Here is a 23,899-nt window from a genome sequence, read left to right as displayed (position 1 = left end):
TGGATATTAAGTGAACGTTCTGATTTCTGATCATAAACATCTGATTGATCCATCCTGACTAGTAACTTAGCGCAGAGAAAAGTAATGAAGTACCACGTGACCACGGGTCTACGTGAAGCAACATTATGAAAAATAATTTACACCTAAATATTGATACCGAGAGATTTTTAATGTACATTTAACTTGAAAATTGACAGCGAAGAGTTAAAATAAAATAATTATTTATATCCATCGTACCTGACCAATTGCAGACAACTTCCGGGCATGTAAGTACCGCCCATTTTCAGTTTGCGCGGTATGTTTTGGCGCGGATGGTTTAACTGCTCCAATAAAATGACGCTATAAGAGGCTGATTTTGAAAGATGGGATATTAAAAATTATATTGGACCCCACAGAAAGTTCGTGAGTAAGCGATACTAATCAATTCACGCGGTTGGTCAATCATTGTAGATGTCGTGTATGCATACAAATCTTTAAGGAACATCGGCTAAACAGCCGTTGAGCTGAAGTGTGTGACTATGGCTGTATGAAACTTATTCTGAATAAGAAATTACTTCACGACCGCCAAAAAGTACGTTCTTTATATACTATGAATGTGTGTAGTATGATTGTAACTACCATAGATATGTATTTATATCTATGGTAACTACATTCGCTGTGTTGACCTTGTCACGTGACCTACCAGTGTCAGTTGCGTTGCTTCACCGCCATTCACAAGTCCTCTCCTGAGGCCTCATGGGATAACGTTAGTAAAGTAGCTTTGTCCCAATTCAGAGGGTGCATCTATTCCTACCGTTAATGAGTGACTGTCATGTGTTTATTATACCTTTTTTTGAAAGTTATATTAAACGGAAAAACAAGGTTCACAAACTGTCTAAATATGTTCATGGTCCATTTCTGAGTATAAACTAACTATATATAATCACATCCTAGTAAGATATAACTTACGTAAGGATTAATGCACGACGAGGTGTCCATTGTCAGGTATTAATGGACGACGGCGAGACGGTTGCCTCCGCCGAAGTCCATTAATACCTGCCAATGGACACCTCGAAGGGCATTAACCCGCTTATACCATGGTCACTTGCCAAATAACACATTTTTAAAACATTAGTTTATATTTTAATTAGTTTTACAATCGAAATCTTTTACAAACAATAACTTGGTTTCCCTAGTTACGCCTAAATGGTTACGCCCGGAGATATTTATTATAGTCCGCTCAGCTCATAGAACCCTGTTTACTGCCTGTTGCTATGGTTACTCACAGCTGATGTAGCCAGCGCATTTATTTATTAATTTCGAACGGTAAACAGTCAGTTTCACCAGAACTCCTTTACTAGGTGTCCTCTATCACTTTTCAATGGACACCCTGCAGCCAATCAGAATCGAGTATTCACCCAGACCATGGTATAATTGCATTTACATTCATTGCATTGCAACTGCAAAATTTCACGTTAAACGTCTTCTTTTTAACAGGCTCTAAGGAAGGAAAATGCCCTTAACGTGAAACTTTGCGTGTCGTGTTAATATATAGGCTCTTGTCTGTATATAGTCTTCCTCCCATAGAGCCTATTATAAAGTAAAAGCTTAACGTTAATGCAGTAAGATGGTGATATTAAAACTCAGTTGCCTATACACCTTATTGATCATGCAATGCGCTATTGCACGTTAATCGTTTTATAATGGTTTTATGGGAGTGGTTCTATGGTGTTGTTCATATAATCGGTTTGCTTTATTAATAAGGTAGGCCTATATTGTGTACTAAATTTGGTGCTTCAATATCACTTTCTTAAGCCACATTAAGCGTATTATATGAGAAAAGAACGCTTGATTACGGTGCCGTTGTCTGTTTTAGCAGCTACTGCCATCTAGTGGTAGCAGGTTTTCTCAGCTGTGTGTGTGTGTGTGTGTGTGTGTGTGTGTGTGTGTGTGTGTGTGGATCGTGCAAGGCTAAACCGGTGAAATGAAAGTCTCAAAATCCAAATGAATCAAATAGGATTGACTCAGAAACGAGTCAATGAATGCACACGTGTCACCTGATCCACAAATACACTTCTTACTTGTTGCATGCACAAATTCTGACCTACATTAATACAAAATCGAGGTTTTGTATTAACAACAATGTCTCTATTTGTAAAAAATGCTGCACATTCATGCGTTTTTGGATTTTGCACACACACAAGTTGTATTGTATTAGTTTAAATGTAGTGACGCACATTTGTGAATTTGTCAAATGGATGGGTAGCTGTGCACACATTAATAATTAGCACCAGGCCTATTCATTTGTAGGTGTTTGTGTGTGGGTTGTGAAATGCTTAAAAACCACGAAAAGAAAGTCTAAAAATCCAAATGAATCAAATGAGATTGACTCAGAAAAGACGTAAATGAATGCACGCGTGTCACCTGATCCACAAACGCACATCTTCTTTGTTGCATGGCCAAATTATGATACACTAATACAAAAGAAAACATTTGTATTCACAAAAAATGTCTCTATTTGTACAAATTGCTACACATTCATTCAATTTAGAATTTTGCACACGCAAGTTGAAAGGCATTTGGTTGTAGATTATAGTGCTTGCATGTGTTAATCATTTTGATACTATATTCATCCCATAAAACTGCGTGTCGTCTGCACCATTCATCCACACAGAACGTGTAGGATTCGTTTTTAAATAGTCTTTTTGCGGTTTAATATTCACACACACTAGTCTATTTCGCGATTTGATTGGACAATAGTAGGGGAAACACTGCAGATGTAGTTTTGTTGAAGTTGCATCCGATCTGGGCCTTCAGAAAAAATCCTTATTGTTGAGTTGCACTGTACTTTTACAGCTGGGAATGAGGTCCCTGATGTTTAATAGATCACGACTAGGGAACTAGGGAATGAAATGAGACACTGCAGTTGTCAGCGGACAATGACTTAGTTGACTGAGTCAGCATTTTAAAATGCTGGTTTAATTTCTTGAACAAGAATCGATGCGTGTCAATCCATTTCATGACGTCTGTGTTTTCCAGAGGGTGGAAAGCTGCGATGAAAAACCTAATTACGACCGTTTTTGATGTAAGAAACCTTGACTAACATCGTAATTGGACTTAATGAAAGAAAATTAAATGACGCAAAATTATTATGACCCCTTTCATTATGATCCTGGTGAACTTTTCCCGTGGACGGCAGCCATGATGATTGAGATTGTTAGGGTGGGACGCAGGAAATAGTTCTTTGATCACGCCATCCATTCAAAACAAATCTGACCTGCAATGCTTTAGCAGAGACTCTTGAATCTTGCAAACCAAAATACAGTCAAACCAAAATGTATTCAGACGCCTTCAACATTTCTCACATTATCACAGTTTATTTGCTATAGTTTAGAAAATGGTAATAAAACATGACAAGAACTCAGTTGATATTTGACTGGTTTTGTCCGTCCTTCTGTTAGACTGTCTCACACATGAATTATGTTGAAAATCTGTCAGCTGTTAAATTTAACTACACAATTAGATAATACCAGTTTAGCTCAACCAATCACCAAGCAATGCTTAATTTTGTTCAGTCTGTGTGTAAAAAGAGCTTTAGCAATTAAAGACAAAACACTTAAGCAAAACATGATCAGCTCAAAGTGTCCCAATCATTTTTGGTCCCAAATGTTTATCATTTTACTGGTAGTCACTGTATGAAGAATATTTGGGTATAATATGTCACAGTTTACTTTATTTTGCTCTCCTCATTTACATAAATGAACTATAGTGTCCTGCACACACTAGTAAAAAAAAAAAAAAAATTATATCTGGTGTCTGAATCATTTTTGGTTTGACTGTACATGGCCGTCGCATTATATTATTAACGGTCTTGAGAAGCCATCAAGGGTAAGGCCATACAAACACTGATTCTTTAACTATTAAATTGGTTTTGCATGGTAGAAATCCCCTCCAAAGCATTTTTTTAGTGTTAAGAATAATTGCTTTTGACATTATACTGTACTTCCATATATCTTTGAACCATTTGGCTCTTAGAAAACAGATCTCTACCCATAATTTACAGGGTTATATTGAGTTTGTATTGAGATTTGACTTGAGTTAGAGTGGAAGTAACTCTGTTGATGTTACATGGCACATACCACATTTTCTCACGCCTTTCCCAGCCCTTTGTGAGCTACAGACACGTAAAAACAACACCCCCGTCACTGTGTTTTCTTTGGGATAAGCAGGAACGCGTCAGCACAAGTTCACGACGACTCTCAAAGGTTTTTTTTTTTCTCCGACCAGCTGTTTTTATCCCATTTCCTTGTTGCAAACTGTCACACGCAATCTTGCTCGTTTCATGAAATGCACGGGGTTACAGTAGCTTGTCCTTCGGGAGTAGATAAAAGCAATAGCACTGTGTTTTATTTGCTTAATTCATTGCAGCTTTTCCTCTCTGAATATACAACATTTACATATGGGATGCACATTACAGTTCACCCCAGCTGGGCTGCTTAAACACTAACATCCAGCCTGTTTTGCATCATGGTTTGCATTGATCATAATCATAGCGTGCTGAATATTTCATTACGGATCCGTTCCTTTGCTGCTGCATCCCTTTATTTGTTTGCAAAAACCTTATTTGGGCAGATTATACACTTGAATACCGCAATTCCTCTGAGCTAACACAAGATGCTGATATCGTCTGACAGGCCACACTCATGTTGTTACTAAATTAGGCCGATCTGCATCAATATAATGGGTTTTGTGACAAGGCAAATAGCGTATCACAATGTTGTTTTGTGCTGTTTGTGGCCCCATTACATGCGATTCAGTGGAAATGTGCAAATGCATTGAGGTGTGAAACACATAACACATTACATTTGGACAATTTTAGGAATCTAGAAAACAGCCCCCATCGTGGAGGTTGTTTTTTTGTTGTTTTGTCTATGCTTTATGACTCCAGGGTTCATGCACAAAGGTTACTGGCAAATTAGTGTTTGTTGTAACTTGTACGTCAGGAGGATCGTGTGCCATTTCAGAATTGAGATGAAAAATGAACTGAAGTTGAGGTAGCAAACAGGAAGGACGTAGAATTGTAATTTGACAAAATGGATGGAAATTCAAAGACATCCTGCTGTAGTTTTTAATAATGCATTTAATTTTTCGGTAAAAATGACTCATACTATATATAAAAAAAAAAGATTTGTTTCTGCTTCTGTTTCATCGTGACTTTAATAATCAGTGTTTGAAATTATGCATAGAAATTGAATTAATGATTTTTATTATAGAACTTTCATTTTTATAGACTACAAGGGAAGATTAATTTCCCAAAATGCTGAAATGTACTTTATATATAAAGTAAAGTAAATTTTATATAAAGTAAATTTCAGCATTCTGGGAAATTAATCTTTTTTTTAAAAGTTAAACCAACTGATCACTTTTTTACAGTGTATAATCAATAGATTCATATTTTGATTCATTGTTTTTTTGTGTTGTCTGTAAACAGAAGAAATATTAATTAGAAAAAAATAAACAAAAAAAATCTGGCAGAATAAACTGAGCTAATGGATATTTCAGTCCAAATTCCAGTTTTACTCCATATATTTGTCCAGTTCAATTCAGATTCACACTCACGGATTATAAGAGAGCCATTTATTCAATTCTGAATCAACTCTTCTTCGGTTGGTTCAGATGCTTCAGTAAGCCAGTTTATTAGGCTATTTCATAAGTATTTGGATTTGTCAGTGTTTTCTGCTCTTCTATTCCTCATATGTGATGAAATTCCTCTGTTCTCTCAGGTGAAAGTCTTGTATCCAGTGAAGACGGACATCAGCGTAGGTGCTATTGACGGCTCAGGTGAACTCTGCCCCTTGGTCTTTGAGATTTTCCTAACTTTGAATGTGGAAGCGGCCATTCAAACTACATCGACCACAAAGACAAGCTCAACATATTTTCCAGTGTCCGAACTGCTTTCTGGATCCTCATCGACGAGGTATGTGATCCAAATGGCATTTTGAAAAGCGTTGCAGGCCGGTTAAACCTCAGAGAGGTGTGGTGCTGCTTTCGGTTGCACAAACAATGGAGTGAATGAGCGCTGTGTGGAATTAGAGCTCATTGTCAGCGGTTTAGTAGGTTGTTCCTGAGCTGAGCTGCACACGCAGCCTCGTCTTCTCCTCCGGCGAGTTGGAGCCAGATCTGCTGGTTTGGAAGGGGGTGGTGGGTGTGTATGTGACACATCATTGGCTTGGGCTGCACATACAATCAGTCTCATCATTGTAAACCAACATGTAACCACACATTGGGCTGCGAACTTCGCATGCAAGACACAAGAATTCATTCACATTCTCTTCCTTGGAGTTACAAGCCAATGCGTGTAGATGTCCGACAGTCTTCCGTAGACGAAAGCAAGCGTTTCTTCTGTCTCATTGGGCATCAGTGAAGGCACACAGGTGAGTTTATTCATTGTCAGTCTTTATCTAGTCTCAGGCATGTTGATATCTGTATTGCTTCCAACAGGTAAGTTGATATTGTCACCGTTGAGGGATCTTGTTTCCTTGTTGTGGTAGCGGTTGAATTGTGTTGGCTTGGTTGTCTTGAAACGTAACATCACTTAAAAATTGATGGACCTTGTCTTTTAAAGGCGCCTCGACGTATAATGATGTGATCTTTAGTCAAAGATTGTTAGTTTTAGCAAATAAACCCCTGCTTTTATGAAGGGATTGAGTTAAAAATACATTTTCTTTATTGGGATCTATGGTTTCACAAAGTCTTTCCATTGCACTGAAGGATCTTTGTAATGGAAAAAGTTTATTTTGTTAGATTTATTATAAAATGTTCATCACACTAAGATAAAAATGGTTCTTTTAAGATATTGACTTTTGGGAACACGCAATAGTTCTTCAGTTGCATTGCTGTGAAAACTTTATTTTTAAGTCTTGATGTTACATTTATAGGTTCTTTCAATGAGTTTATTACATTACATTGATGGTCTCCTAAAGAACTGCAGAATAAAAAGTTTTTGTTTTGGTGAAACATCAAACATGAGCTTTATTTTGCACAGAACTTGATAATGTGAAGATCCTGCAGTGGTTGTTAATTCTGTTGGAAGAACCATTTTTGGCTTTATAGGGATCTTAGGTTTGTTCTTTGGAGATGAAGAAGTTTAATTTCAGATCCTTTTTGGTTTATAAGTTCATTAAAAACATGAGAACATTGATGGTTTTCTATAATATTATAGAATACAGAATTTGTGTGTGTGTGTGTGTGTATCCTAAAACTGGAACCTTTTATTTCACATTCACCCAAAAACTTGCATATTTGTCTTCAGAGCACATAGTAATACATAGTAATCTTCAGAATGCTAAGTTACTCGTATAGGGTGTCACTTTGAAGAACGTCACCTGAAGTCTTTGACGTAAAGACGTTTGTACACACAGTGACCACAAAAGGTATTTGGACACTTGAGTCTCAATTATAAAGTCTGAAATTAATTATATGTTGTCTCAATGTCTTTGAATCAACTGCCGTTTTTAGTGAATGTATGAAGTCAGTTCTCCTTAAGTTCACACAGGCGTCCTAGCAGAGGAACCACATGTGGAGAATCACATTAAATATGAACAAGAGCTGCTAACCACAAACGTACCCGAAGTCACACAATACCGTCTTTACTTTGGACATTGTTTTATAATTCAAAACCTAAGAAACCTCTTTTGTGAAATGTTCCTGCTCCTTTCTTTAAAATAAATGCCAAATTGTTTGATATTTTATCTAATGTAAACATTCTGACACTTTTAAGTGTGATTTATGTAACCAAATAGCCTATACTCTATGGGGCCACTGGAAGTTCAAGTGCAAAACAATAGTTAGGCCTACTTTCTCTAGTGTGTAATGTTGCTGTTTTAACATGAAAGAGTTCTTCTCTATATCAGTGTCAGTGTTTCTGAACTCCTGAAACGCCTCCATTGTAGTCTTGAGTTTCTTCCGGGAACGAACACGTCACAAAATTCCTCATTTAAATAATTCGTTCGCAGAATAAAGGGGCGGGGCCTGGTTGAGTTAGTTAGTAGTGTGTTAAACTGGCGATTATGGTAAGGGGCGGGACATTTCCCAAACACACTCGAAGTGCTCGACCAATCACAACACACTGATCCAGCCGACCAATCAGAGCACAGTGTGCTTTTCAGAAGGCGGGGCTTCATAGAGACAGGAACTAAACGGGTGTGTTTTATGTTTTCGTCGTTATCCACATAGTTCATCGAGTCGTGTTTCCCGAAAACATAGTTCCAACAAACATTTGCAAACTAACAGCATCGCAGAGTTGTGTGGTTGGAACGACAGATCTCGATCTGTGGTTAGAAGCAGAGTTCTTGTTTGCATGACATGGACTCAATAAATCCTTATCTTGAGACAAATAAGCAAAGCTGACATTCAGTGCAATCTATAGAGATTTAAAGCGGCGTTTTTGAAGAGTGAGTGCGAACGTGCTGTAGTAAGCAAGAACGAGCCAATGATTAAATCTGGAAATAAAGCAAAATAACTGAGAAAAATGGGAATTAATCCTCAGATGTCATGTTCATAATTTATAGCAAAAAAAAAAAAACTAGCATTAATTCGATCTCAAAATATTAATTAAAATAAGTTATTACTCCACCACCCGAGTGACATCATTAACCAATGTGGTTGAACGACAAATTTGCGACAATAGAGCACTGGGAAGAGAGGAGCTGCAACAATGTAAATTATGAGGAAAAATAAGGTGTTTTTGAACATTCAAGCATGTAAACCTATTCTAGTCGAGCCCAAAAACGAAATCAAGACTTCGAAAAAGGGCATAAAAGGTCCCTTTTAATTGGACCCGCCTCTTGTTAGCCTGATTAGCGGCATTTGCTAAGGCGGCATCATGTACTATTGCTCATATTAAAGTTAATGATTGGAACAAACCCATAACCCTAAGCAATAAACATAAACATATCCTGTATCATTTGTGTTAGAGACTGAATAAATCATGTGGCTTGTTGAGGAGAGGTGTGTTATAATTTTGGTCTGCATACCTTTGTTGGGAAGTCGTACAGGTCCTGATCTTTTAGATCAGCATGAAAATTGCAAAATGGCAACAATTAGTCTCTGACTGTAAGACTGACCAATTGCAGCATTCTGAGCAGTTAGTAGCAGTTATTAGTGTCATGCTTTCTGCATCTGTGTGACGTAAATATGTAACACCTTCTTGAAATACCTGTTTGATCCATTGCAACACTGCTTCTTTTCTTTTCTTCAACACAATGACGTCTCTAAAACCTTTAATCACGATCTGTTCACATGCGCAAATTGTAACTATACCGTCTCCCTGGAATGTCTCTCTTGGCTAAAGGTTTGAAATAGTAAATTATTTAATATATGATTCACACACCCTGTTGCATTGTTTGTAAAAGGCGTTGGCATCGCTTTGACGTACCATCAAGAATGCATGAATGACCATGCAGTTTAAGAGCATTGCTTACAAAACATAGCAGTTACTGGAAAGCAATGGAGCTCGTTCATTGGCTGCAGGCTAAATAGTAGGGCTGCACGATACTGGGAAAATATGCGATTTGCGATATTGTTGTTGAGTATTGCGATAACGATATTTCTTGCGATATAACATTTCCCTAGAGAAATGCTATTTTTATAAAAAAATGATTATATATGTAATGATCGTACTAAAATAAACAGGTAGGCTAATAGATATTCTTCTGATCCTCAGAAGAATATCTCAGTTTTTTCATAAGGAGTTTAACGTTACACATGCAACACTTTGATTAATGGTTGTCTGTGAGACTCTTATTGTTACTTGGCATTAGCAGTTTTGGTAGATTTAGGCTTACACTTTTTGAAGTCTTCATATAACGTTAGCTTCCCTGAGGTTGCGTTCCAGATGACTGTGGAGATTAGTTTCCTCTCAACGTGGGCAAAAATTTTCGGCACGACTTATAGTGACAATTCAATTCAATTCCGCCAGCTCACGCAGGTCATGGTTGCATAGCAACGACAGACGCAAACGCTTGTGGAAAGAAGGAGATAGCGGCGCGGCCGCGCTTTCCATGCGTTTTTAGACGCGATATGTGAACGGCTCCTTACACAGTATCTGCATTTATGACACGTCTTCTCTATTGAAGCCAAAATATTGCCATATTTCAGATGTACAGTTCTCTTTAGGCACAGGTTTTTCGCTGTTGTCATTTTCCTCGCTTGTCTCTACTCCCGCCATTAGTTTTTATATTCCACTCTCTGCTCTGAGCCACTAGGTTCCCCTTTGGGCCCGATCTAGCCAATAGCATAATAGCACCTACTAGGGAGGCGGGTATAAAGATTTAGTAAGGCCACATTTGATTGGTCGAATTTGGGTAAACAACCTATGCATGCATGCATCACACAAATGCTTGGCACATAAGATAAATGCAATTTATCGCACCTCTCTGCGATATGGCTATTGCATATACTATTATCGCGATAACGATAATTTTTCGATATATTGTGCAGCCTAAATAGTATGTTTTGTATATAATGATGATAACTTCACTGCATGCAGCATCTGCAAGCGGCCTAATTACAGTACATGCACATGCATGTCACATATGTAAACGAGCCGGTCTCAGATTAATGTCTCAGACATTTCATGTTTCAGTTCTGTCAGGAGTAATTATCAGTGTAAAACCTTCTTCAAACGCTGTTAGTGTCTGTGATTTCACATTGTTTATTCTGCGTCTCAAACACGAAACGTGATGCGTTGATGATTACAATCCAGAGGAGATAGTCACACAAAAGCTATCATTAGCCGGTTCCATCTGCGAGAGGGAGTCGCATTTTTGTGTGGAATGGAAAAGCCTGCATCAGTTTTTCCAGTGTCCGTTTTTCCAAAATAATGCGTCTGGTTTTGACAGTGAAGCTCCATTGAGGAATTCAGAGATGTTTTCTGGAGGCTGAACAAAGTGTAGTCCATTAGACAGCTGTTGGAGAAGTTGTGGGATTGTGAGGTCAAATGTCTGATCAGAGCTTTCCACGTTTGTCTCTGATCAGTTTCTTAGGCAGCGTTTGCTGGGCTTTGAAGCACATCACAGATTCACAGCACCGCGATCTGTCTTTGTGCAGAAAAAGTCCTTTTTTTTTGAAGGTTTGCCGGCTGCCGTTTTCTTTCAGATTTACCCATCATCCATCAGGAGCTACAAAGACATTTGTGACCTCAATTAATCAGTATAGAAGTTATATTACAACATTCTGATCATGGTCTGATTTGGCATTGAGTCTGTGAAATTAAGTCCATTAAGTCGGATTATAAATAAAGTTATCAGAGTTATAAAAAAGTTAAAATATAAACATTACATTTTAAACCTAAAATCATTGAAGTTGGGCCTAAAATCAGCCTGTGAAGTTTAACAAGACTTACTTGCTTGTCAGAATATGCTAAATGGAAATACTTGTGGGACTTTCTAATATTCAGATAAGGATATAACCATGAAATGTAAGGAAAACATGTCAGAGCCTGTCAAATCACGACAGGTGATATGCTTTTGTATGAAGCTCTTATAAATATGAAGCATTCTCATGTTTCTGACATTTTGGATCATGTTGTCCCGCAGCATCTTCTAGTATTTTCCATATCCGTTTCCATATGCAAAATGGGTTATTCACTACTGTAAAGATCATGGGACTGATGCTCTCCGAGCATAGCGTGCAGACGCGACTAATCAATAAGTGAATTCGTTGTCGATTATTTTCATCCATAATAATCAATTTGATCAATTAGTTGTTGCAGCCCTACCCTAGTATCCAGTATGCAGCTATATTGTATTGAAAATAATAATGGTTATTATGTTGCAATTTTAACTTTTATTTTGTAGAAATGTCTTGGTCTGGGCAAATTAGAGATGCAAATCGGCAGTCATATCAGTGGCTTTTTTTTGTGTTATTTGTAGTGATGCTTAAATTCTATATTATATTATATTATATTATATTATATTATAAGCTGGAAGTGCTGAACAAAGTGTGACGCACTTGAAAACCCTTGAAAAGTGCTTGAATTTCTCTCTCAAAAGGTTGTACGAACCCTGAAATGAATAATTTAAAAACATTGAACTATTTCTGCCACAATACCATGGTTACAGTCAGCGTTTCTACATTAAATCCATAGTGAACGTTGGTGATTTGTGGACTGAAAAGCCTTCTGTAACTTGTTCGTTCATGGCACAATGTTTCTCCTGGTTTCCAGCGATGTTTGATCTGATATCTGTGGTTTATAACAGAGAATTCTGTGCTGAATTTGAAGCGATGTTATTAATTTTTTTTTATGATTAACAGTTTATTGGTTTTTCAAAACATTTAAACACACACACAAATCCGCCAGAAAAAAAATAAATAAATAAAATAAAATAAAAAAATAAATAAAAAGGTACACGTTAGGGCTGGGCGATAATTCGATCTCGATACGGGATCGCGATAAAAATTTTAACGATTTCGATAATATGCTTGGGACATATTATTCGATATCACATGAAAAAGTAAGCGCAACAACAACAGTATCAGTCTGCCGGCTGCCGTATATAATTAATGCGATATGGCTCAGGTTTCCGTTGTCCGGTAATGCCGGACATTGGCCGGAAAAAAAATGAAATGTCCGACAAAATTAAATCTCTCCGGACAAATTGTCCGATTAAAATTGCCTAATAATCCCCTCCCCCCTAACACAATCTGAATTTGAGAATAAGCCTAAAATGTATAAAGCAAAAATACACCGACCTTTGGCTATGTTATAAAGGAACAGGCTCTACCGTTTGAAAGTTATTAAACAACATCGCATGCTGCATTTCAAATAAAGCGCACGCCTAAAACGGCTGTAATATGGACCTAAACAACGAACGAATGAGTGAGACGTTTCAAATATGGCCAGGCCCAGGCAGACTAGCCGCCTGTAAAAGCTTTTTTCAGAGGCCAGACGCGACGGACGATGGTGAATCAGGAACGCCTGAAGCCTCAGATGTCCAGACAGCTCCACCACCACCGGAGAAAAAGCAGAATCGGATCAAGACGAAGCAGCGAAGTCGCCTTGCGGAGAACAAGGTTACGCGGCTTATGCGCATTGCAAGTTATGGAGAGACACTAGCCGCGTTTCCATTAGGCTACCCTTCAAATTGCACAAATTGAAATTGCGAATTAAAAATACGCACAATGGAAACACGTCAATTTCGCAAAAACTCCCGTTTATCGCAAAAAAGTTTTTATGCTCGCATGAGGAGGTTTTTCAGGCAATTCGAAAAAGGAATATTTCGCAAAACTGATATGGAAACAGTTTTTTGCGCATTTACAGTCACCTGACTTAGAAGACGCGGTGTGTTTGAGGTCCATGTATAGCTACGCAAATAATAATAATTTTATATCATTTTTTTATATTATAACATTTAATAGGCTATATTTAGAAGACGCTTTTATGCAAAAAAGGAACAAAGCTGAGTGTGGAGCGCGCACTGCATGGCACGGAGGTGCGGGCGCGAACACTTGCAATAACAGTGGAAACAACTTAAAATACTCTATCATTTCTGGTCATACAGAAAATAATAATACATTATTCTCAACTACTTTTATTTGTGTAAACTCACAATAACAAGAAAACGTTGTGCTTTTGTAAAATAAAATAAAACAATCAGACGCACTTTCATGATCTCCGTAAACTGGAGCGCGAGAACTGAAACAAAATATAGCCTATGTAGGCTAAAGCTTGAAATGTCCACTTTAAAACGAACAAATTCGAATCGAAAGTTAATACCTTCTGATTATGCAATCCATATGAAAGGTGCATTTCTCTCTAAAAGCGCATCTGCTTAACAGCGGAGATGGAGATATGATTTTAGCCGACACTTAGAAAACAATAGTTTATTAATAATATTAATGACTCTTCTCATTCAGCACTGCGGGAAAAACATCAATTCCAGGTTCTAATTTGGCCTTAGAAAACCAGTAAAATCGACATGTTTTCCATATTAATTTGTGAATATTTTAAATGTTTAATAAAGGGGCAAAAAGTCATAAACAAAAATCTGAAAATTCGTCGGTATTTACTTTTTTGCGCAGCAGTTTGTGTAGCCAGTTCAAATAAAAATTTTGGTGTTCAACTTTGCGTTTTAAAAAGACAACAACCGTTCATTTTTCGTTTTTTCAATTACGGGTTAAAAAAGGAAAAACGAATGGACACAAAAGTAGCCTACATGGATCGTTTGGACAGAATACGAGACAGAGTTCTTTATTAAATTCATAAAAGAAACAATAATTAGCCTATAGGAATACTGGATTCTAAATCTCAAATAAATGGCACAATCAAAACCTCGGAGCAGAAATGAGGGCGAAACACCCAGAAACTCCTTATATGTGTCGTTCGCAGTACAAGGGTCTTTCCCTGCCATTAATGCTCGGATAACACGCCACGTCAGAGAAAAAAAAGGACGTTTTAGTCGCCTAACAAGTAATGCATTAAGTAGCATTAATGGAAACGCCGTCATTTCGCAATAGTTTTTTTTATCGATATTTAGATAATAGCGCAAAACATTTGCGCAAATCTGTAATGGAAACGCGGCTACAGGGAAGTTTTGATTTTAAGTCGGCAGCTGCACAATTCAGCACTGCAAAACAGCGTAAAAAGTAGCCTAAAATGACGCGAGACAATGTTATAGGCCTAGTCATTTGTTTGTTCCAGTTCATTTGACAAGGAGTCATTTCACGGTGGCCAATTTAAATGTTACCAGCTAAATGAGACATACTGAGAGAGTATAATTAAGTTCGCTTGAGTAAAAACAATAGGCTACTATTCAGATATTTTATGTGGGGAAGGGGGATTGGTTTGTTAAACTATGAAATGTGAAACCATAGTAAAAACAATTGGCGTTGATTGACGCCAATCGGACGTTCATGTTTTTTTCCGTCTATTTGAAAGTTAGGCTAATAAACATGTTGCATTCTATACGGCCTGATTATGTCATGTTTTAAGTTACATAGCCTGCCTCCAGTTTTCCTCAACTTGACTAATTAAGAGGCGATATTTGACCGGCATATCATCAAAATGTCCGGAAAACGAAACCTCTGCCGGTCAAAATCAAAAAAATGTAAAATATATTGAAAAGTGACCACTGACCAGTCACTTACTAGTTTGCACTTGTTTGAAAGCATATACAACTCTGTATGAGCGAAAGAGCGCTGAATTTTCTTTTGCCAGTTGTGGGCCCTGCTGCTCTCTTGACCAATGGAAAGATTCATACAATGTGGGAGTGTAATGTGAATCCTTTGGCTGCATGAAGACCTTAACAAAAATATTTTGTGCTCATTATTGGAAGGCATATTGTTTAATTTTTCATGTTATTAAACTTTATTCTAAAGTTTCAGTGAATATCTTGTTTCTTCAAGCTTCAGGATGTCCCTTACACTGGCAGCATCTGCAAAAACTACATATCGTGATAAGAATCGAGATCGATCAATATGGAAAAACATATCGTGATAAAAAAAAAATCCATATCGCCCAGCCCTAGTACACGTACAGCAAAATAGAATAAAGAAAGACATAACTCGACCATAGACAAAAACTATACTAAGAATACATATTAAGGAAACAAATTAAAAATACAAATTAAAAATATATAAAAAAACACAGATGACAGTGATGCACATAGCCCTTGAGTTTACAACCTTGCCTATAAGTAGGTACAGTATTGTAACAAAAAGTGTCCATCAATCATGTTTTCTAGTTAAATGCTATGTTTATGAGCCAGAACGCCATTAAACGCCCAAAGTGTACGAATGATACTTCCCCCATTTCAAGTTATACTCCTCCACTTTATCAAGCAACCTGTAGGACAGTTGTTCAAGGGCAGCCAGCTGACCCAGAGCAGCGTGCCACAAATCCAGTGCAGGTGCAGATGGGGCTTTCCATTCTTTGACCAGAAGTTTCCGGCCTAACATAAGGACAGTCTGGGTCCAGTTAGAGAGTGGAGGGGTCAAATCACTTAATGCAGAGGGGTCCCCCAAAATAAACAAACTAGGGGTGAACGGGATTTTCTGGTCAACAATTTGCTCTACGACTTGATGAAGGGAAGACCAAAAAGCCAGAATTTTTGGGCAACTCCAGAGCATGTGTACTAGGGTACCATTTTTATCCTGACACCTCCAGCAATCCGAGTTATGAACCAAACCAACCTTATGCAGCCTGGATGGTGTCCAATAGAATCTATTCAGTATTTTGAATTGGATAAGTCGCGTTCGCAGTTGAAGCGATGTTATTAATAATACTGTGGCGAATTTAAACACTTTCTCACTTGATCTCCCAGTGCTGTGTAATAAGCGTGTAGCGTGATTGAGATCGGCCCACAAGCTCAAAGGAGAAGCGCGTTTGCTGATTGGTCACAGTCGACCCTGACAGTATAGTATGCCACTCTGAACATACCCGATCTCACTGTGTCCCCACAGAGAAAACTTTTAAATCTGACTGTATTTTGAGGCATAATTCTTCACACACTGTCATCAGTGTAGATCTCGGACCTGGAGTAACTTTCACCTTTCCCAGCTTTTTGAGAACCCCCCCCCCCCCCCCCCCCCCCCCCATTAAACTAACAGCATCAAAGTGGGCTTGATTAGGTGTGATTTTACATGAAATGGCAGAGGCGGTTCGGCACGTAGACACTGATTAAATGAATGATTTTGCATTTTTTTGCAAACTTTTGAAGGCTTATTTTGCTCTGAAGTTGCTCCCTGCCGAGATAAACCACTGGATTTGAAACCCCAGAGCAGACGCAGGCGTCTAAATGAGTGTCGTGGTGATGGACGTTATGTCACCTGAAGTGACGCATGTAGTGCCTTACAAAAGATTTTCATGTGATTTAACAGTCTGAGTAAATAGGGAATGGAGAGTGTCGTTATATAATAACACCAGGCAAACAGGTTCAAAGTGAATTCAAGATTGTTCCTCGTCTGATTAGTTGAGTGTTTGGAAAGTAAGCCACTGTCTGAGTTTTGCAGCTTCCCATAGGGAAGAAAAATCTTTTTAATACCTCTGTTGTTTCTTCGACACAACAATGAGATTAAAGGGAGTCATTTACCCAAAAAATGACAATTCTTTCATCATTTACTCACCCTCATGCTGTTCCCGTGTGACACTTTCTTCTTCAGTGGAACACAAAAGTTTAGCAGAACGTCTGAGCTGTCAAAACTCCAAGAAGTACAAAATGCGTCATAAATGTTTCAAAAGGCACGAGGGTGAGTATAATTATGGCACATTTTTCAATTTTGGACAGTCTCTTTCTCAGATGTTTCCAAAGTTTCTTTTTTATAAGAAGTTTGTTCACTCGGTGGCCATATCTGCAACGCCTCCATTGCACTTGCAGTGATGCAATGACTTTACCAATCAGCAATTGACCATTCGCAAAGACCCGCCCCCTTTAGTTACTGTTGCTATGTCCGACAAGCCACGCCTCTCTAAAATGCATGGCGGAGCAGAGAGGACACTGACAACACACTGACAGACAGGTCAGACCAGGTTACTTTTGATATGAAACAAAGTCTCACCTTTCAAATGTGGTAATTTTTTTAAAGAAATTTAACAATATATACCGTTTTGTGTCTCTTTAATGCAGGGTTTCTCAAACTCGGTCCTGGAGGGCCACTGTCCTGCACAGTTTAGCTCCAACCCTGATCAAACACACCTAGCTGTGAGTTTCTAGTGATCCTGAAGACATTGATTAGCTTGCTCAGGTGTGTTTGATCAGTGTTGGAGCTAAACTGTGCAGGACAGTGGCCCTCCAGGACCGAGTTTGAGAAACCCTGCTTTAATGTGTCTGACAGATCGCTGTAGAGCCTCAGTTAAAGCTGCTCGTGAACTGATCATCTCTTCCTTCTAGTTCATTTATAGCATCAAATAAACATGAATGAACATCAGAAGGAATGTTGTTTAACCGCGGAAAGACTCTGTTTTTCAAGTTCAAACCTCCAACGTTAATCTACTAACTCTCCTGACCGCTTTGTCGGACAAAAATGGCGGATTCTGTGGATGCGGATTATGATTGGTCAGATCGCCTGTCAATCAAACTCCCTGCGAAGGGTCAATTGGCTCTTTTATTTAGAAGGCAGGACTTATTCCGCCATTTTGCACATTAGAGTTGTCAGTTTTTTAATTTATTTATTGTGACGCTTTGAACACTGTTGAGTGGAATCGTAAACACCTCTGATTGGCCATTGTGTTCATACGCTCATTGTAGATGTCTGTGATTGGCTACAAGGATCAACGCACGGGAGCGTTTGAGAGCATACGGAAATGTTTGAAAGTGTTTTTAAAAAACGGGAGATGGAGCTTTTGAAAGCACAAGCCGGCGTCTATCAGCGGACCGGTCCTGCTTTCAAACACTCACGTCTGAAGAGCGTCATTGATGTATATTTACAACATGTTTTTGAAGCACTGATCATTGTAGCCAATCACAGACATATCCGATGAGCTTGTGAACACAATGGCCAATCAGAGGAGTTTACGATTCCGCTCAACAGCGCTCAAAGAGTCACATTTTTAAAATTTCAGTACCGAAGTCGGTACTTTTTGACAACTCTATTGCACATTACACTGTCTCCCAATCATAAGTAATATCAGTGCACCGTCTTTGTATATCTAAATGTCTTTGGAAAAAAACAAGTGTTTAGAAATGTCTCAAACCGCGTTCAGATTTGCCAAGACAGCAATCAGTCTCAGAGATCTCAGTATGAACTCAAAATTTCACCAAGAGCGAATGATCTGAGCTGCTATCCTCTAAACAACTCCAATTTGCTTCAATCTTCCTTTTTTTTGTCCCCCAAGGACGAAACATTTCAGAAGAATCCAAGATAAAGCTGATACTGAGTATAACTCCATTAAATCTAATGAGCTACGAAAAAGAAGTGACATTTTCCTCTGGGTTATTTAAAACAACTCATATTCCTCCAAGACTTTTCACTTTTGAGTGATTGACTGTGATGGGATCCCGACAGCTCTTGATTCGGTCGGATACTCCGCGCTGACAGACTGATGGTGATTTGTATTGAGACGGCGTGTGCGACGAGCATCGTCTGTTTCAATCAGATCCCAGATCAGGCAAACACCAGCTATTGAGCGGGATTTCACGCGGCACACATTTTTCCATGATGTCATTCTCTATATCGGGATGAAACGGTGACATCATGATCCAACCCGACTCCTTATGAATCAATATCAGTGATTCAATTCCCAATGAGATGGACCTGATTTTGAGGTTTGAAGCAGCACATTCAAGAGCCATGGCTCCATCGAGTATTAATATCCATTAATGTTATGATCAAAATGAGGATTTTCTTATTAGACGCAAGCATTTGGCAATACCAAAAGCTCCTTGGGTGTTATGATATTCTTGATGCATGATAGTAATTTTAATATAGTTAATTATAACTCATAATAGTGCAGAGCTCTTGTATGGTTGCTTGCTTGTTTTCTGAGGATGCTGGAAACTGGTTACAAATGATTATGATGATTTGCCCAAGCCATCATTTATTGTTTTTAATCTTGCTTCGACTATTTATTTCATCATTATGCATTGTTGAATTGGCCTCTTTCCTGTCATAAATCTGTAATGGCGCTGAAATATGACTCATGGCTAATTAACTAGCTTGAGGCCAGGGAAATCAGCTGGAGAACAGATCTCTAGAAGCTCAGCAGCGACTCCTATTGGAGGTCACGGACCATGACATGAGCCTGATACTGGTTGACAGTGCAAGTACAAGTATTGAGCCAAAAAAAAAAAAAAACAGCCCTGAATATGAGTATGTAAAAATGTTCCCACATTTAATTGTACTTCTAGCTAAATGTTTTTCTGAATCAGAAAATGTAACCAATCAGAGCAAGCTCTTTGCCTGTCAGTCAATTTGAGCGCTTGGATTTGCTGACGTTGGATTGCCTGACGTGTCTTTGAAGGGCAGGGATTTTCATCTAGTTTAGCAGACGTTTCAGCATCAAGTATTTCAAAGTAAAGTCATAAAGTCATAATCAAAACAAGGTCTAAGCTGTGCAGGGCTCACCAGATGTTACACTGAATCCTTAAAAAAATCTAATGTTTAGCATCTAAGTACAACTGTTTATAGACTGATTCACATTCAAGTCAAGTTCTTCCATCTTTCATAATAAAATAATATTTCTCTACCGATGAAAGTTGTGGCCAATTGCATTTTACTTTGAAATGGATATGACTTTTTATATATATATATATATATATATATGGAGTGTGATTTTATTGGCTTGTTGGCTCAGTGAGATGAACAAAAATTTTGTTTTCCCTAAGATTATTCGGATGAATGATAAACCAAATGGTTAGAAGAAGTAAAAAAGTTTGACTTTTTTTTTTATGTGTAGAAAGTGCAAATTCAGTTTCACAGAATAATTAATTTTTTATCAAAACAATATCTTAGTAATAAAGCACTCGCCACTGAAACTAGTATTCTACATTACATAACATAATATAAAATAAAATAGATTTTATGTTCCTAATCCAAACTAGATTTGTTATGTTCCCAGATGTGCACAACGATGAAACGGTGTTCTCTAAACTATAAAGAGTTTATTCCCTCAACAGCCCGGGTCATTTTAGATATTGATTGGACCAGCAACTTAGTCTGGATTTCAGTTTGAATTTAATATTACAGAGAGAGATTGTGCATCATAATAACAAACCTGAAATGATTTATATTGTATGTATGTTCAGTTTTGTTATCCATCACATGGACAGTAGGTTCATAATAGCGTCCGACTGCTCACACTGACCGTCTCACTGACCGAAAGCACTTACAAACATGCCAATTTCCAATCAGATTGCATTAATTATTATGCAACTCCCTGCAGTCTGAGTGCACAGGACTTTATCAGTCTGCATGCCAATAAAGTTGTGTGTAAAGGTACCGGGACTGTAGCACTGAACAACAAATAACTAATCACTGACTGGACTTGCCAAAGTTTGCCAGGTTAGTTGCATTAAATCTTTGGTTGATATTCGGGGTTTGAGGCATTTATGAGCAATTAAACTAGATATTCACAAGCCATTTTTTGTCAACATCAGGATTTTAGGTTAAAAGGGACAGTGCATGTTTTAAGTGCTGTGACTGGTCACTGTTTTCTTTTAGCATTTTTAGTTACTTGGTAATTTGAAATGGTCGTGTGAAGTGAGAAATGCTTTTTTAGAAGTACAAATATTCCATTTAATCTCTCAATAATTCCCATTTATTATATATGCATGGACAGAAATTCTGATCTACAAACATTTTCTTCAGAATTTTCTGTGCCGTCAATTGCAGTTTGACTTTTTTTTTCTATGCTGTTTGATTTTGATGGTAACAACTTTATTCATTTATTTATTTTTTGTCAAAAATAAGATGCATTGACTGAGCTGTAATGCCAAAGACAGTTGACAGGAAAATATGCCCTTTTCCCCCCATTTTAACTCTCAAAATCAGGCACTGATAAATCTACTAGTGTAATATAGCCTAAAATGTTTTATAAATCATTCTAATGGCAGGATTTGCTGCTCAAGAAACATTATTTCTGATTATTATCAATGTTGAAAACAGTTGTGCTGCTTCAAACTTTAGTGGAAACCATGATACTTGGTAATTATTTTATTAAAAAAAATATTATTTTCAGGATTCTTTGAATTTTTTACATTTGTAAATGTCTTTACTGTCACTTTTGATCAATTGAATGCATCCTTGCGGAATAAAAATTGTATACCCTAAACTTTTGAATGGGACATATAGTTTCATCTATCAGAAGGAGCCACTGATGCCATTCCTTAAACTCATGATGCATCAACGCTCAATTTCTAAACAGTATAGATCATTTATAGGTGCTTTCAACCAGGTAGTTCTAGGAGTGGTTCCCTGAGAACTAATGTTTCCCTTAGGAACATTTTCCTGGTTGCATTCGCTAGGGGTGCAACGGTACAGATAGCCCACGGTACGGTCCGTACCTCGGTTTTTGGGCCACGGTCTCGGTTCGGTTTCGGTACATGTTTTGTGCAGAAAGAGACTGCTATTTCATCCCAAAAATAAGTTTTATTTTTCTTATGAGCATAAACAGAATGTCACAGTAGGAAGAACATCAATGTATGGAATAAATTAACACTCTAGTCTGTACTGAACAACACTAAGTAATACAACCTCTTCAACTATCACTTATATGAAATACAAAATGTAAACAAACACACTTCAAAATATTCAAGTGGATCCCAATTCCAAACCTTGATAACTGGTATATGAAGTGATCAATGTGAAAGAAAAAGTGCACTTTTACCTTTAACAAACATAAATTAGCTTGTGCTTTGAATAAAAAAAAGCAGAGCAAAATAATATAATAAAAAAAATACTGCATTCAGGATACAAAGTGCAATGTTATTTACTCATCCACTATTGAGAGATTCTTGTGCAAAAAGATGAGTCTATCAACACTGTCTGGTGCAAGGCGAGACCGGTTGGCACTAACGATGTCCCCAGCAGTGGAGAAAATTCTCAACTTTTCAGAATGCCGCAAGCGCACCGTAGGTCACGTGACAAGAACCAACCAGAGCGCAGCTGATGGTTGCTTTAGCAACGACAGACGCCTCCGGAGCGCAACCGCCCTAGCGCTTTGGAAAAAGGAGAACGCGGCGCGCCTAGCGTTTTCTACGCGTTTTTAGGCGCGATATGTGAACGGCGCCTAAAGCAAAAACTAAAAGGATCAGCGCGAACTCAATGGCAAAACCGAAGTCCCGCGGGACACGAGGGTAGATTGTCCCGTGCAGGGCTGACCGAACGGTCCGGGATTTTACCGTGTACCGTTGCATCCCTAGCATTCGCACCGCCAGTAGGAACTCTGAAGTGACGTAAGCCGCGCTTGTTGTCGTGACTTTTATTTAGATGGTGGTGCTGAGAACGCCAGAAATGAAACTAACAGTGCTTGCATTCTCCATTACGCTCTGTCTAATACGTTATCAGATAGAACTGTTATACATAGAAAGTAGACAGTAAATGAAAAGTTATTAGCATATGCCGTGTGGTTGATGTCCAGTGTTGCTGAGCAGAAATACATAATCATGTTTGTCCTGGTATCCTCAAAGTTGTGTTGGGTTTTCTCCTCAGTGTGACGGTTAAGAGGCTCATCTATCACTGTTTTCCATGTTCATAGAGTCAGTTTCTGGAGTAAATATATAGGCTATAATCTGTGTGTTTACACTGCTTTTTTTTTTAAATGGCAGGTGCTGGTGTTTTGCGTGTGTTTGGCCAATCAGCGCACACTAACGTCACTGGTGGTTCCTATAGTGCTGGATTAAACCCGACTCTGAAACAGGAGCTCAATTAGTTCCTCCAAACGTAGTTCCTAGAACTAAAATAGTTCCTAGTTCCTGCGGTGAAACGCGCCAAAAAACTGTATACTTCCGCCGATAGATCTAGGAACTATGAAAAGGTTCCTCCGGTGCGAAAGCCCCTTATGTCTCTTAAAAGGAATCGGCTTTGACGTGTGTGTCTGCGCCAGCAGTGAGACAGTTATAGGGACACGCGTTCATGTCTCACTGGCTGCGTTTACATGCAACCAAATAATCCGTTAGTAGCCTAATCGTATCGACGGCTCAATCGAACTGAAAAGTCTTCATGTAAACACCTTAATCGATTCGACTGAGCTCGATCCGAATGAGATTTCGATCGGATTGAAAGGGGGCTTTATTCCTTTTCTAATTCGATCCAGAGAACATGTCCACACTTGATCGGATCGTCGGCTCAATCGAACTGAAAAGTCTTCATGTAAACACCTTAATCGATTCGACTGAGCTCGATCCGAATGAGATTTCGATCGGATTGAAAGGGGGCTTTATTCCTTTTCTAATCCGATCCAGAGAACATGTCCACACTTGATCGG

At 38.3% G+C, this 23,899-nt stretch overlaps 1 protein-coding gene and 1 long non-coding RNA gene across 3 annotated transcripts in view; one reads left to right on the top strand and one right to left on the bottom strand.

Annotated features, from left to right (window-relative positions):
- Positions 1-23,899, bottom strand: part of LOC309489828 — a 103,903-nt gene that overhangs the window by 22,528 nt on the left and 57,476 nt on the right. The gene's annotated exons all lie outside the window — the stretch shown is intronic.
- Positions 5,447-23,899, top strand: part of LOC309489756 (3',5'-cyclic-AMP phosphodiesterase 4D-like) — a 288,142-nt gene continuing 269,689 nt past the window's right edge. For both annotated transcript variants that reach the window (XM_082158632.1, XM_082158631.1), the window contains exon 1: positions 5,447-6,413. The gene's annotated coding sequence lies outside the window, so the exon portion shown is untranslated. The remainder of the gene's footprint in view (positions 6,414-23,899) is intronic.

Source organism: Leuciscus leuciscus (genome assembly GCF_965113295.1).
Source record: "Leuciscus leuciscus genome assembly, chromosome: 24".
NCBI classification, from domain to species: domain Eukaryota; kingdom Metazoa; phylum Chordata; class Actinopteri; order Cypriniformes; family Leuciscidae; genus Leuciscus; species Leuciscus leuciscus.
This window is presented reverse-complemented; position numbering and strand designations above follow the sequence as displayed.